General features: G+C 35.8%; 1 long non-coding RNA gene across 1 annotated transcript; it reads right to left on the reverse strand.

Moving 5' to 3' along the window:
* Nucleotides 1-8,673: 8,673 nt before the first annotated feature.
* Nucleotides 8,674-9,803, reverse strand: LOC137741515 (uncharacterized). The gene is made up of 2 exons (XR_011069305.2): nucleotides 9,339-9,803; nucleotides 8,674-8,936 (listed from the first exon to the last, which is right to left on the reverse strand). It is a non-coding gene; the product is annotated as an uncharacterized LOC137741515 (long non-coding RNA).
* Between the last annotated feature and the right edge of the window lie 6,505 nt (nucleotides 9,804-16,308).

A 16,308-nucleotide genomic window follows, 5' to 3' on the forward strand; every position in this document is an offset into this window, starting at 1 on the left:
AGTGTAAATATTTCAAATTGAAAATTGAATTCATTCATTGCATTCTTATAAGATCGAAGAGTGTAGCTGCAAAAAATCATCAAAATCGAAGCTAAAATAACCGTTAAATTGTGATTTTTCATTTATAACCATCGAAAACTTTTATTCCGTTACCTAATCTTTGAATGTTTCTTTTTTACGATTTTTTACGTATGCGATCTAGGAGTGTGTACAAATAAGTTTAACAGTTGGATTGTTGAAAAACGTTTCATAGAATGCATATCACATCAAAACTGTAGATTAAACCAACACTTAGAGTTAATATTATATTTTCATTAAGTATAAAATAAGATTTTGTGGTATCCACTAGTGTAAATATTTTAAATTGAAGATCGAATTCGTTCATTGCATTTTTCGTTTATAATTGTCGAAAACTTTTGTTTTGTTACCTAATCTTTGAACGTTTGTTTTTTGTGATTTTTTACATATGTGATCTCGAAGTGTGTACAGACAAGTTTGATGGTTAGATCATTGAAAAAAGTTTCGTAAAATGTGTATCGCATCAAAACGGTAGATTAAATAAACACTTAAGAGTTAATGTTATACTTCCATTAAGTATAAAATAAGATTTGTGGTATCCACTAGTGTAAATATTTTAAATTGAAAATCAAATTTATTCATTGCATTCTTATAGGTTCGAGGAGTGTAACTGTAAAAAATCATTAAAATCGGAGCTAAAATAACCGTTAAATTGTGATTTTTCGTTTATAACCGTTGATAACTTTTGTTCCGTTATGTAATATCTGAATGTTTGTTTTTTACGATTTTTTACGTATGCAATCTCGGAGTGTGTACAAATAAGGTTGACAGTTGGATCGTTGAAAAAAGTTTCTTAGAATGTGTATCGCATCAAAACAGTAGATTAAATAAACACTTAAAAGTTAATGTTATACCTCCATTAAGTATAAAATAAGATTTTGTTGTATCCATTAAGTGTAAATATTTTAAATTGAAGATTAAATTTATTCATTGCATTCTTATAGAGTCGAAGAGTGTAGCTGTAAAAAATCATTAAAATCGAAGCTACAATAACCATTAAATTATGATTTTTCGTTTATAACAATTGAAAACTTTTGTTCCGTTATGTAATATCTGAATGTTTGTTTTTTACGATTTTTTACATATGGAATCTCGAAGTGTGTACAAATAAGTTTGACAGTTGGATCGTTGAAAAAAGTTTCGTGGAGTGCATATCGCATCAAAACGGTAGATTAAACAAACACTTAGAGTTAATATTATACTTCGATTAAGTGTAAAATAAGATTTTGTGGTATCCACTAGTGTAAATATTTTAAATTGAAGATCAAATTAGTTCATTGCATTCTTATAGGGTCGAGGAGTGTAACTATAAAAAAATCATCAAAATCGGAGCTAAAATAACCGTTAAATTGTGATTTTTCGTTTATAACTGTCAAAAACTTTTGTTCAGTTATGTAATTTCTGAATGTTTGTTTTTTACGATTTTTTACATATGCAATCTCAAAGTGTGTACAAATAAGTTTGACGGTTGGATTGTTGAAAAAAGTTTCGTAGAATGCATATCGTGTTAAAATGGTAGATTAAACAATGACATTTTCATTGGACAATTATCTTTTTGTTTCTTTATTGCATATTTTACATGGGTTATTATCTATTAAACCAAACAATTATTTATTTTCGACAAAAAAAAAAACAATTATTTATTTAATTTTTAAAAACGTATTCTATTTAAATACATATTATTTATTTATTTATTAAACCAAATAATAATTATTTTATTTTTTTAAATCGTAACAAAATTTTGGGGGGAATTTAAAATTTTGGGAGGGAATTTTAGGGGGAATTTTTCCGCCAATTTTTTTTCCTATCGGTTATAATTGATAGGAATGAAAATTTTCTGTCGGTTTATATTTTAAAAAATGTTTTTGTCAGTTTTAACCGACAGTAATGAAAATTTTCTGTAAACCCACATCCGGCCCCCACTCATCTCATTCAATTTTTTGAAACCCAACTCTTAACTCTCGACACCCTCCCTCTTTCTAAGCTCTGAGAAGGAACCCTCATCATTCCTCTCAATTCTGACCAAATCAACCCTCAAAAATCTAAACCTCGAACCCTTGAGACATGGGGAATCAACTTGCAATGTTGCATGTATCATCAACGCATCACCGTGTGCTTTGCCATTAACACTGAGAGCTTCAGCTCTCTCGAACTCCATCTCAGGTATGAATTATTTTCCCCTCTTGGTTGTGTGGGTTCTGATCCATCTGTGATGAGTATTATGTCGAAAATCTGTGGGGTTTAATCTCTGTTTTGAATATGTGCATGCATGTCATCACAACGACGAATTCCGGCGAATGTCGTTAAGTTCGAAGCTAGGTGGTGACTGTCTTCTTGGGATCTAGCTCGATTTAGACTTTTAATGTATTGTTGGGCTAACGTAAGCTTGAATTCGTGGGTTTAACCGACAGTTTTGGAGTTGGAGGCTTTTGATGTATTGTGGTGACTCTTGCTTCATTTCTTCTAATATTTTCTCTCTCTCGCTCTCTTCAAAATCCCACAACAGTCTTTGGAGTTGAAGGCTTTTGCTCTGTTGGGGTTTTTTTACAAATAACTCAAAGGGCCTAAAGGTATTCCCTTTTCATATATTTTCTCCCAATTTCTTTAGGGTTAATTTCGATTATCTTATGCTACTTGCAGTGGTGCTTTTTAGGGTTTAACTATTTGATTTCACAACAATGGCAGAGCATGGTGGAGAACTTGCAGCTGGCGCACCAGGAGCTCTCCATTATCATAGATCTCATCAACACTGTAAGTATTTCGATTTTCATTCGATTTCGAGGAGAGATTCAATTGAATGAGCAATGCTTGATGTGATTGAGCTATTCTAATGGAATGTGAATGTGTGCAAGTAGAAACAAACAATGTTGCGATTGAGTGATTCTAATGGAATGTGAATGTCTGATCTTGCTGTGAATATAGAAAATGCAGTGAATGAGGGGATATGGAAAATGTAGAAAGTGGTTGTTTATATTTTTTTTAATTATTAATATATTTTCTGCCAGTTTTATTCGACAAGAATGATTTTATTTATTCTTATTAATAAATTCTTTGTCGATTATATCCGACAAAAGTTCTGTCGGTTTTAGCCGACAAAAATGCTCTTATTTATTCATTATTAATATATTCTCTGTCGGTTATATCTGACACAATTTTTTGTCGATTTTAGAGTATTTTCTGTCGGAAAATTCATTTCCTGACGCTGGCAATTCTGTCGCTTATTATATCCGCCACTGCATCCATTTTCTGTCGGATTTTGCTTAAAATCCTACAATAATATACGTTTGTTGTCAGTTCTTGGACCGCCAGTTATAGATAATTTTGTAGTAATGAGTATTGGGGAGACCATTTACATATAGACATACCGCTAAAGAAGTCAATGCAAGAAGTCATTTATCTTTCAATGATGACTTTGCCACACAAGCATTATAATTAGAACTATTTATTTTTAGGTAATGCTAAAAATGTTGATTATTGGCTCAAACAAGTAGTCTAAAACCAACAAATGATGTTGGCTACTTTTGTGGTCAAAATTGATGGTTGACATGCTACATGTGGGAAATAAAATGGATGCTCTTATGCCTAATTTGTGGTCAAAGAATGGATGCATTTATGCCTAATTCTTTTGACTTGATGAGAGGCCTTTGGCCTATAAAAGGAGGTGTAGGCATAACTCAAACACAACATCAAGGAAACAAGGAAGAAAGAAAAATAGCAAGAAGTCATTTGGCATAGAGAAGAATTTTCTCAAATTGTCTTGCTTTGTATTTTTGGTTTTCTCTTCCTATTGTAAGTGTGTGAGCTTGGGGTTATTCGGGTCTTTGGGAAATTGAGTGATAAACACTATTGTATGTTCTCATTGATTATAGTGGAATACTCCGTCGTCTCCAAACTGGATGTAGGCATTGCCGAACCAGTATAAATCTTGGTGTTCTTGTTGGTATTGTTCCATTTATCTTTTGTCAGTTATTGTGGTTTATTTTTCACTCACACTTGGTTGACGCTTCCGCACAACAAGTGGTATCAGAGCCTAGTGTTTCGACTAGGCGTTCTCGTGGGAGTGAAAAATTTGTTGGCGCTACAGTCCCGTGAATAGTGCCGAGTAGATGGCTGGAGATAAAGATGAATCTGTGAAGGGGAAGGAGTCGACATCGTCTTCGTCGGCATCTACATCCAATAGACATCAAATTGCTACTACAAGGTTAGAGGTTGATAAATTCAATGGCTCTAATAATTTTGGTATGTGGCAATGTGAAGTTATGGATGTGTTGTATCAACAAGAGTTGGATATGGTTCTGGAAGATAAACCAGAAGATATTGATGACAAGCAGTGGACACGAATTAATCTTCATGCTTGTGCTGCTATTCGATCGTTCCTTGATAAGGAGTTGAAATACCCGTATATGAAGGAAACTTCTGCTAAGGAGTTATGGACAAAATTGGAGGAGAAGTATATGACCAAGAGCGCAGAAAATCGGCTCTTCTTGAAGAAGCGACTCTTCCGTTTTCAGTATAGTCCAGGTATTTCTATGCATGAACACCTCAATGATTATTATAAAATACTTGCTGATTTAGCAAACCTTGATGTGAAAATTCCTGACGAGGATAAGGCACTATGTTTGTTAAATTCATTGCCTGATGATTATGATCATTTGACAACTACTCTGTTGTATGGAAAATCCGAGGTGAAACTTGATGAGGTGTCTGCGGCATTGGTGAATCATGAGTGTCGTAAGAAGGAACTGAAGACTCACAATTCACAAACCGAGACATTTTTTGCAAGGGGTCGAACAGAGGAAAGAAAATCTGGGAAGCGGGGAAAATCTCGTTCAAAGTCACAAGGGAAGTTTCCTGCTAAAGATGAATGTGCCTTTTGTCGCCAAAAGGGTCATTGGAAGAAAGACTGCCCCAAATTGAAGAACAAAGAGAAGGAGAAAGCGGGTTCTGAAGCAAATATTGCAAAATCTGGAGATGATGATTTCGAGTTTGCTTTGGCTAGTTCATCTGCTGATGGTCACTCCAAGGAGTGGATTTTGGATTCAGGTTGCACCTATCATATGTGTCCCATTCGAGAATGGTTTTCTAGCTTCGAGGAGCTGGATGGTGGAGTTGTTTTGATGGGTAATGATAATGCCTGCAAAACACAAGGGATAGGCAAAATCTGTTTGAAGATGCATGATGGAACAGTCAGAGAATTAAGTGATGTTCGGTATGTACCGGATATGAAGAAAAATCTTATCTCACTGGGTGCATTGGAATCCAAGGGTCTCAAGATCACCATGAAGGGTGGAGTTCTTAAAGCTGTGTACGGGGCACTGGTGGTGATGAAAGGTACAAGACGAAATAACTTGTATTTCTTGAAGGGGAGTACAGTTATTGGTGAAGCAGCTGTCACCGAAGCTGCTGACGCAGATAGCAAAGACACCACGAGGTTATGGCATATGCGTCTTGGGCATGCTGGTGAAAAAGCGTTGCAAGGATTGGTGAAGCAAGGCTTATTGAAAGGTGCAAAGGCATGCAAATTGGAATTCTGTGAGCATTGTGTGTTGGGTAAGCAAATTAGAGTAAAATTTGGCACTGCTATTCACCACACTAAAGGCATTCTTGATTATGTTCACACTGATGTTTGGGGACCTTCCAAGAATGCATCTTGGGGAGGTAGCCATTATTTTGTCTCTTTTGTTGATGACTTCTCTAGAAGAATATGGGTGTACACCATGAAGCGTAAAGATGAAGTCTTGAAGATATTCCTGAAGTGGAAAAAGATGATTGAAACGCAAAGCGGTCGAAAGATCAAGACTCTCAGATCAGACAATGGGGGTGAATATAAGTCTGATCCTTTCTTGAAATTTTGTCAAGATGAGGGTATTGTGAGGCACTTCACGGTTAGGGAGACACCGCAACAGAATGGGGTGGCGGAGCGCATGAACCGTACTTTGCTTGAGAAAGTTCGGTGTATGTTGTCTAATGCTGGATTAGGCAAGGCGTTTTGGGCTGAGGCAATTACTTATGCAAGCCATCTCATTAATCGATTGCCAGCTGTTGCGAATGAGGGCAAAACGCCCATGGAGGTATGGTCTGGTAAACCTTGTACTGATTACAAGTTCTTACACATATTTGGTTGTCCTGCTTACTATTATGTCAGAGAAAGCAAGTTGGATCCAAGAGCAAAGAAAGCTCTATTTATGGGCTTTAGCACTGGCGTGAAGGGATACCGACTCTGGTGTCCAGATGAGAAGAAATTTGTTGTAAGCAGAGATGTGACCTTTGATGAGGCTGCTATGGTTAATCAGAACAAGCATGAAGGTGAAACTGAAACGACCGAGACCATGAGTAGCTCAAAGCAGGTGGAGTTACTGAAGACTCCAGTTGTTCCAGTAAGGTCTGATGTTACAGACACTAGTCCTACAGTTAATCATGATGATGAGGACGAGGATGATGAAGAGGAGGCACCTACCCAAGAGCCTCCACAGCAACAAGACTATATTGCAACCAGAAGATCGAGAAGGGAAATTCGAAAGCCTGCTCGATTTACTGATATTGTGGCATATGCACTTCCCGTTATTGAAGATGATATTCCATCCACCTACAAAGAAGCTGTCATGAGTTCAGAGTACGAGTTGTGGAAGAAATCTATGGATGAGGAGATGAAATCTCTTCATAAAAATAAGACTTGGAAGCTGGTTCAGTTACCAAAGGGGAAGAAAGAAATTGGTTGTAAATGGGTGTATGCCAAAAAGATGGAATCTTTGGGAAAAGACAATGTAAGATTCAAAGCCAGATTGGTAGCTAAAGGCTATGCTCAGAAAGAAGGCATTGACTACAATGAGGTATTTTCTCCTGTAGTAAAACATTCTTCTATTCGTATTCTGTTGGCTTTGGTTGTGCAGTTTGATCTTGAGTTGGCCCAACTTGATGTCAAGACTGCGTTCTTACATGGCGATTTGGAGGAAGAGATTTATATGTCTCAGCCAGAAGGTTTTAAGGTTGCTGGAAAGGAAAATCGGGTTTGCAAATTGGAAAAATCATTGTATGGCTTGAAGCAGTCTCCAAGACAATGGTACAAGCGATTTGATCGATTTACGATCGGGCTTAAGTTGCTCAAGTTTAAGCACTGCTTAGACTTGATTGGCATTGGTAAAATTTGTTGATTGCCCCATGGGGGAGTGGGAGACGACTATTGGGAGATCTACTTAGAGGGTTTGCGCCAAGGTGGAGATTGTTGATTATTGGCTCAAACAAGTAGTCTAAAACCAACAAATGATGTTGGCTACTTTTGTGGTCAAAATTGATGGTTGGCATGCTACATGTGGGAAATAAAATGGATGCTCTTATGCCTAATTTGTGGTCAAAGAATGGATGCATTTATGCCTAATTCTTTTGACTTGATGAGAGGCCTTTGGCCTATAAAAGGAGGTGTAGGCATAACTCAAACACAACATCAAGGAAACAAGGAAGAAAGAAAAATAGCAAGAAGCCATTTGGCATAGAGAAGAATTTTCTCAAATTGTCTTGCTTTGTATTTTTGGTTTTCTCTTCCTATTGTAAGTGTGTGAGCTTGGGGTTATTCGGGTCTTTGGGAAATTGAGTGATAAACACTATTGTATGTTCTCATTGATTATAGTGGAATACTCCGTCGTCTCCAAACTGGATGTAGGCATTGCCGAACCAGTATAAATCTTGGTGTTCTTGTTGGTATTGTTCCATTTATCTTTTGTCAGTTATTGTGGTTTATTTTTCACTCACACTTGGTTGACGCTTCCGCACAACAAAAAAGACTAACTTGATATGTTATGTCGTATACCCACTTCAACCCACAAATTATGAGGTAAGCCAATAGTGTGGAGTAGGAAATGAATAAGAGTGGTGATGTGTTGATGTTTCTTTTTGGCAAGCCTATTTTGTTAGGGTGAGTGTGGGCAGGAATAGCGTTGTTCGATGTCTTATTTATGACAAAAAGTAGAGAATGATTGATTGACATAAAAGTAGAGAATGAAACATGTCACAAATCATGGCACCAAAGTGTTTAAAATGATCAAAAATTTCAGATTTTCGTTTCATGGGAAAAATCTAAGAAAAACGAGAAAAAACATTTGTAAAGAGTACATAATAATGAAAAGATAATGTTAGAGAAACTAAATTTTTTAAACCAAATGATGCGGTTGTTAATGATTTGATTATTAATTAAATGTTGATTAACGTACTTATTTCCTGGTGACACATATTTAGTTTGCAAACTTAGTTTAAAATTTTAGTTTCCCTAACATTACCCGTAAAGAAAACCACTGAGAAAAGTATACAGAGACGTCTAAACATCAGAATGAATAATAGAAATGGAAAAAAACCACGAACATTATTAGGGTAATTGAGTGAACTTGCTAAAAAAACTTATGACAAATCATATTTCGGAAATAAGATCAACAGTTCAAAATATACTCAAACTTCTACTTAAATTTATTAACTTTAGGTTAAATTTGATGTCCACCAAATTGACATTGATCAGTTAAACTATTTTGCATTCATTTCCTCTTATATGGTCAAGTGTGGACATGCAAACTCACGTTACTCAACAAATCCCGGTCAATGCTCAAGTAGTGATGACCATGAAGGAGCTACCCTTGCACGCATAAATAGACACATTGTATAACTTGTTCATGCATTTGCATACACACTTACATAAGAAAGAACGTGAATTTGGTATAAAGTACCTACAAAACTAAGATTACATGCAAAATCAATGAAATACTTACAAGAACGGCGATCAATTTGGCATCAGGGCTCCAAACAACTTACAAATTCTCACATTCCCTCTGCGCTGAATCTGAATCCCTCATGTACTTCCCCAGTCCAACTTTGTGCTGAATCCCACCAGCCCAAATACACAAAATAAAATGTCAAACACCTTACTAACAAAACCCACATCAAACAAAAGCTCAAATATATACCCACCCACATACATCATTCATATATAGTTGCATAACTGTATGCATGTATGTACCAGCCAAATTCACAACACCCACATCAAGAAATAACAAAATACACCAAACCCCCAAAAACCCATCTCATTTAAACAAATGCACTCTGCCCATTTGATCACTGCACATTTATATCTCCTTGACACCAACATCAATTTCGAAAACCCACAAATACTCATCAAAGTACAAAGCAAACACATGCGAACCCACATCACGAATTGCATAAAACACACAATTTACTAAAAACACACATACGCATAAATAATAAATAAAATACAAGTATACCTTGGAAGAGCTCCAAAGCTCAAGGTGAGAAGGAGAGACGACAAGTAGCAAGCGATTGATGACCTTGAAGTATATGATCTTTTGGGAAGAAGGGCATTGACCCTGTTCGAGTGGGATGACCTGCGGCCATCCATATGCCATATGCATCTTCTTCTTCCTCCTCTTTATTCTTCTATATCTCTGGATTGAATTGCCAATTCTCTGACTTTTGGGTTTGGTTTTCGTGTAATTTGCAAGCGATATAAGAACGTTAGGGACTGGATCAAAGTGGGATTAGAGTCTGTGAGCAAGATCTGAATGCATGGCTTCACGCGTCTCAGGTGGATGGATCTCGAGAGAAGAGCAAGTTTAAAGCAATTAGTATTTTTTTTCCAGTTTTCCTGTGTTTTTATTTCTTTGTTTTCACGTTATCAATGAATACGACCCTGATTAATATGTCGTTTTCTAGTCCCATTTTTGTGTGCTTAAAACGACGGATTTTTCTGCTGTTCTATCAAATACCAAGAGTAGAAGAAATTTCTATCGTGAACACGGTTTGGTATATTAAATATAATAATATAACATATTAAAAAAAATTCAAGTTTTCAGCCAATTGTATTATTACATTTTGTGTATCAAGCCGTATTCATAACACGATGAGTATAAAGCTTGCGCAATACTTGTTTTCTCGTCTCACGTGTAAGGATAGATAGCTATATTTTCCTAATCCGGATGAGTCTAAAGATAGATAGGTGTATTTGTCTCATGTGGTGGATTTTTACCGAGGCTCACTGCAGCAGTGCATCAAGTGTAACTTGACATTTCCACGACATGATTGTAAACACTTGTATGTGTTTTTGTTTATTTCTTTGTTTTGCCCCATGATAGTGTTCGGGCAACGCATCTTTTGACGATGCTTTTGCTCCGAATGCTTATGTTAACTTTCAAATGGAGTATTTTAAACTGTTAATTGGATCATCTCATGATATTTGAATAAAACGTCTTATTCCCACCAAAAAAAAAAATCTCATATAATCTTGACACGCATACTACATAAAGAAGAAATAAGATAGTTGTATGAGAATTCATCTTTTTTTTTTATTATTCAAGAAGAAACATAGATAAAAGAAAGGTATAATGAAAATAAATGTGAAAAATTAAACTAGGTTTTTCCCCTCTACTTATTCGTCTATTTTCTATCACATTTGATATATCTTATTAGGTTGGGATTTCTGTAGATATCGTTAATCAACTAAATGATTTATGATCTGTAGCCACGCCAAGTAGTGATCTAGTCACGACATTATGAGGGTATGCATCAAGTGGAGAAGGCGGAGTAGTTGTGTGGCCTGCAAAGTTCCTTTGGTTGATCATTGAACCGTCAAGATCATTCGACATAGCAGGGACCTTCGGATTAGATCCACCGGGAGGAGGATGGTTGGACTTCTGCTTCGACTCCATCAGCATGATGTCTTTGCTCATCGTCATCATCATGCTTACTGAGTTTCCGTTCACATCATGCAACACCCTGCCTGCACTAGCCTCATGCATGTTCATGCTCATGAGAAATACAACTGTTGTAACTGTGAATATAACATTAAGAAACCTCATGGTGATCTATTGATCTTATACTTATAGATATTAAGCAAAGATAGCTAGCTTAAAAATATGAAGGATGCGTTATGTGGAGGGTTAGATATATGGCTATTTATAGGCACCAATGTGCCCTTTTTCTATTGTGGAAAGCATTAAAAATTGAATGGGTCAGGACTCAGAACAGAAGAAATGAGTTTGATCTATGATAGTAGTATTCAAAGCAAAATTTTCAAATTTCTTAAGTTGGAATCTCTCCTTACATGTATTAGCACGAGTCTTGCAAATAATTTTTCATTATATTATTGGCATGCATTTTGGGGCACAGAGAAATCAAAATCTGACCCACAATATATGCTTCTTTGCACTTACTATGGACCTTGCAATACCTTCACTTCGAGACCTACAACAGAGATATATCCTTACGTTTACAGGTCATGTGATGAGTGTTGTAGAGATAAATCATTTCATGTTTACATGTTACATGATGAGTGCGACTAATACAAAGGGATGTATCTTTGGCAAGAAAGCAGATTCCCTCATTTTTCTCCCGAATATTTGACCAAAATGTAATAAAATATTTTGGGTTGACTTGGTGATTGTATGTTAGGACTTGAATTTACTATATCTGAGGTTTGAAGTCATAGATGTATGAAAGTGAAACTTGTGATACATGTTGCGGTTTAACGCTGTATCGGGTTAGAATTTGGACTTATGCCCCATTCTTCACGGCCAGTCGGTTCTTCTTTAGGCGCACCAGTCGCTTCGCCATGTATTAAAAAACTGGGGAACTCAACAAACTTGGTGGAAACGTTTCTTCATTTGGAATTTCTGCATTTTAGTCTCAACTTTTGCCCGCTCTTCACTTTTACACCTTTCTGTTAGTTGCTCGGAACTTCTGAAAGAACTTCACTTGTTACACGACTTTCTTTTTTTTTTTGTTGAAATTTCCGAAAAGACTTCATTTGATGGGAAAACGACTAGAGTTCGTTTTACTGTTCTCAAAGGGGAGGGGGAAATGAGAGTCTGATTTTGTCCTTGGTTGTAAAGTATCATAAGTACGGAGGAGTAAATACATGATGAAGCTACAAACCCAGAAACCGGACTTGGAAATCATAAGAAACAGATCAACTATAGATGTAACACGAAAAGGGGAAAGATTGATTGGTGCACAAGCAACAAAGCTATTCAACAGGACTTAATTGTATTCAACCTTATCTAATTACACACACACACACACATATTTATCTGTTCTCTGGAAAAAGAACCGACACAATATATGAAACTCAATTGTATTCAACCTTATCTAATTACCGCTTTACTAACAGGTTAGGTATTTGTATCGGTCTGCTAGCTGTACATTCAAGACTATACAAATATGCTAGCAGCAATGACCCCGATGATCCAATATAGGCAGCACAGCACATCAATCGGTACAATTATCAACACAAGGACAAGCAATAAGAATCGAGATTCACAAGCGAATGGTGCTCATAACTGCAGTATTGAAATCCAAGCTGTAATGGAAAAGTGACTTTGTTATGAGAGATCTCTCCATGACTTCTTCTTAGGATGGTAGATTTGGATGTAAAGTGTTCCTGCTCTCTTATGCAGTTGCGACCTGCGGATTTCTGCTGATTCAGCTGCCTTCAAAAGGGTTATTACATGCAACTCTCCATTCAATAGAACAAATCCAAATGGTGAGTCACATGGGACCTGTCTTGGTATACGTGACTCCTTACGCCAATGGTTTGAAGGCATGTCATATCTGCAATGCAGTAGACAGAAACACTCAACTATTACGTGGAAGCAACATAAGCAAAAACTAAAATTATCATTCAAAGATCAAATAAATAACAACGAGGAAGAAATTCAAAGGACATAAACTAGGGGCAGATGCATAGGTCCAAAAAGACATCAATAATCATACACAAAAATGAACATAAAAGAATGTGATCGCAAAAGAGAATTACTTGTACTAAACTACTGATAGTCCCATAAACCATGCATTTCTCAACATTTTTAATATATTACTTAAGAAAGATAAATAAGATTTTCGCTTGTGTGAACCACAATCAATCAAATAGAAAAAGTAAATTAAAACATACGCTGCGTTATGTCTGGTTAGAACCTGTGGCATTTAAGCCATAAATTTAAATTGCCATAACCATCCAAATGAAGTCATCACGTATCCATCAAATTGTGTAACTTTGGAACTTTTCTGTAACCAGAATAATAAGTTTTTCGTAGTTCATGTAAGAATTCATGTGATTTCATCATCCATGAATTAATTTATGTGAGCTCCTCTCTATCCCCCTTAGGGGGTTTGGCGAATAGGCATCGCCCTATGCGTCGTCAACAGAGTAGATTTTGAGCTAGCATAGCTTCATGCTGGCTCTAGCTATAAACACGCCTGGTAGATCGGGCCACCCTGCCTTGTGAAGCCAATGCAGTGGGCCGGGCCGTCGACTCGATAATGGCCGCATCGGTGTTGCTGGGTATCTCTGCCGTTGGGTCACTCTAACTCGAACTAGAGGCAAAGTGAAATTTGTGAAATATTGTGAACTTTGTAAGAAATTTGTGAAATTTTGTAGAAGTTTGTTAAATTTGTGACTTTTGTAGGATAGAAAAGGCACCGTGCACTTAATGTTTTGCCGTAAAAATTGGTGGGAAAATACCTTTGCATGACGAAGTGTACAATATTTCATTAGGCAAACCCTAAATCTGGGAGAAAGTTTGATTTTTTTTGGAAAAAATTTGAAAGTCTGCCTGACGAATTTAGTGATGTTGCTCAACGATATTTAGATAAGTTTGGGCGACAAATTTTCCCAATTTCATTCGGCAAACATAAAAAATTCAATTTTTTTTTAAGGTTAAAAGATCATCAATCGAATTTGATGATCATTTCAGTCCAGTATGTAGTTTTATCCTGAATTAGTGTCCTTGCAAAAAACCATCAAAATCATGATGATACGTTTGTAACCATCAAATGATTTCATCCCGTTACCTAATCCTTGAAAGTTTATTATAATTATAGTAATAATAAATTGATAGTATTGGGGAGACCATTTACATATGGAATGCAAGAAGTCATTTATCTTTCAATGATGACTTTGCCACACAAGCATTATAATTAGAACTATTTATTTTTGGGTAATGCTATAAAGATTAACTTGATATGTTATGTTGTATACGATGAGTATGAGTAGCAGTAAGAGCCGTTTCAACCCACAAATTAAGATGTAGGCCAATAGTGCGGAGTAGGAAACGGATAAGAGTGGTGATGTGTCAATGTTTCCTTTCGGCAAGCCTATTTGTTGGGGTGATTGTGGGCAGGAATAGCGTTGTTTGATGTCTTATTTATGACAAAAAGTAGAGAAGGATTGATTGACATATTTGGTACCTTTGTCACTTTGGAGGACTATAGTATGGAATGAAACATGTCACAAATCATGGCAACAAAGTGTTTAAAATGAAAAAAAAAAAAATTTAGATTTTCGTTTCATGGGAAAAATCTAAGAAAAATGAGAAAAAGCATTTGTAAAGAGTACATAATAATGAAAAGATAATGCTAGGGAAACTAAATTTTTAAAACCAAATGATGTGGTTGTTAATGATTTGATTATTAATTAAATGTTGATTAACATACTTATTTCCTGGTGACACATATTTGACTTGCAAACTTGATTTAAAATTTTGGTTTTCCTAGCATTAACTTTAAAGAAAACCACTGAGAAAAGTAGACAGGGACATCTAAACATCAGAGTAAATAATAGAAATGGAAAAAAACCACGAACATTATTGTTAGAATAAAAGGGTAATCGAGTGAACTTGCTAAGGGCACAATCCGTACAAAAGGACTTATCAACTTTGGCAATAGGAAAACTAGAACAAATACGAGGCATGACTTGATGACAGATGACCAATACGTTGGTGTCAAGTGGGGGAAGAGATGGTGGAAGACAGAGACAAGGGATAAAGCCCATTTATAGGGGTCTTGAAAAAATAATACACCGGTAAGTAAATCATAGATTTGATAAAAGTGAGGGCAAAGACAAAAAAGACTAAGTCTAAGATAGTGTATATTCTTTATAAAGGACCAGAAGTACATTGCCTACGTATCATTGGGTGTTATGTTGAGTAAAGTGAGCAACAAATACAAGATTTCTACAAAGATAAAGAAGAAAAAAGGTATTGCGAAGCTGAAAATTAGAGGGACGGAGAGAAAAAGAGGAATGTTCCAGGAGTTGGTAGTACGTTAGGCCTCGTTTGGCAGCTCGGACTATACTGACTATTTCTGTCGGATAGGATAAATAGCCACCGGATAGTACTGACTAAATTAGTCAGGCGTTTGGTGCAGTATCGAACTAATGACCGTATTATTTATACTATGTTTGGTACTGAACAAGATAAGTCAGGCGTTTGGTGCAGTATCAAACTAATGACTGTATTATTTATACTGTGTTTGGTACTGAACAAGATAGGACAAGGGAAAAAAAAATTGACAAATCTTCATTTGTTTAATGAACTTTTCTCATATTTATACCTATTGAAAACCACATAAATTTTCAAATAACAAAGAAAAATAGTAAATTTCATACATCAAATTCAAAATATTTTCCAATAACATAAAAGAAGGTTCACAAAATACAACTACAGTTATTACGTTATATAGATTAATCCAACCACATAACCAAGTTCATAAAATATACAAATGCAAGTTGGTTTCAGTAAAAAACAATTTGTCTAGATAGCCAAAATATATGCATGTTGCTGCTTTGCAAACTCTTCCCTCTACTTTTCTTTCTCCTTAAACACCAACAAACACAAGGAGCATCAACAAAACAAATATTTCCTGCAATCATAAAGGCCAGATGCATTAATATCGCAAACACCAAGTCCAAACAACAAATAAGAGAAATTTAACCAACAAAACCAAGACAACCCCACTAAAAATCTGATAAATGCAATGAATAAAATAACTAAAAAAGCAAGGAACAAGATTTGAAAGCCTAACAAGACTAACAACAAAACAAAGACAAAGCTTCAGTTACAAACCACTGAAGTAAGTGCCATGGAAGGATCAACACACCACTGAAGTGAAACTAGCCAGCGTTTCCTTCACAGAAGCTTAAAGCTTCAGTTACAAATGGAAAAATGAACCAAGACATTGTGTTATTCTTAGTTAACATATAAAACTTACGAAAAAATACTACCACAAAAAGACACAACAATTTTGTACAAGCATCAAATACAAGATATTCCATATAAGATACTATATAACACACTTTAATCACTTCCTTTTGGCCCACATTATCTCTTCTTCTATTTAACCACCATTGACAATCTAGTAGCTTGCCCATCAAGTACAGAGTAACCTTTAGAGTTAATCATCTGC

The sequence above is a fragment of the Pyrus communis genome, chromosome 11 (assembly GCF_041283825.1).
Source record: "Pyrus communis isolate YQ-2024b chromosome 11, ASM4128382v1, whole genome shotgun sequence".
Lineage (NCBI taxonomy): Eukaryota > Viridiplantae > Streptophyta > Magnoliopsida > Rosales > Rosaceae > Pyrus > Pyrus communis.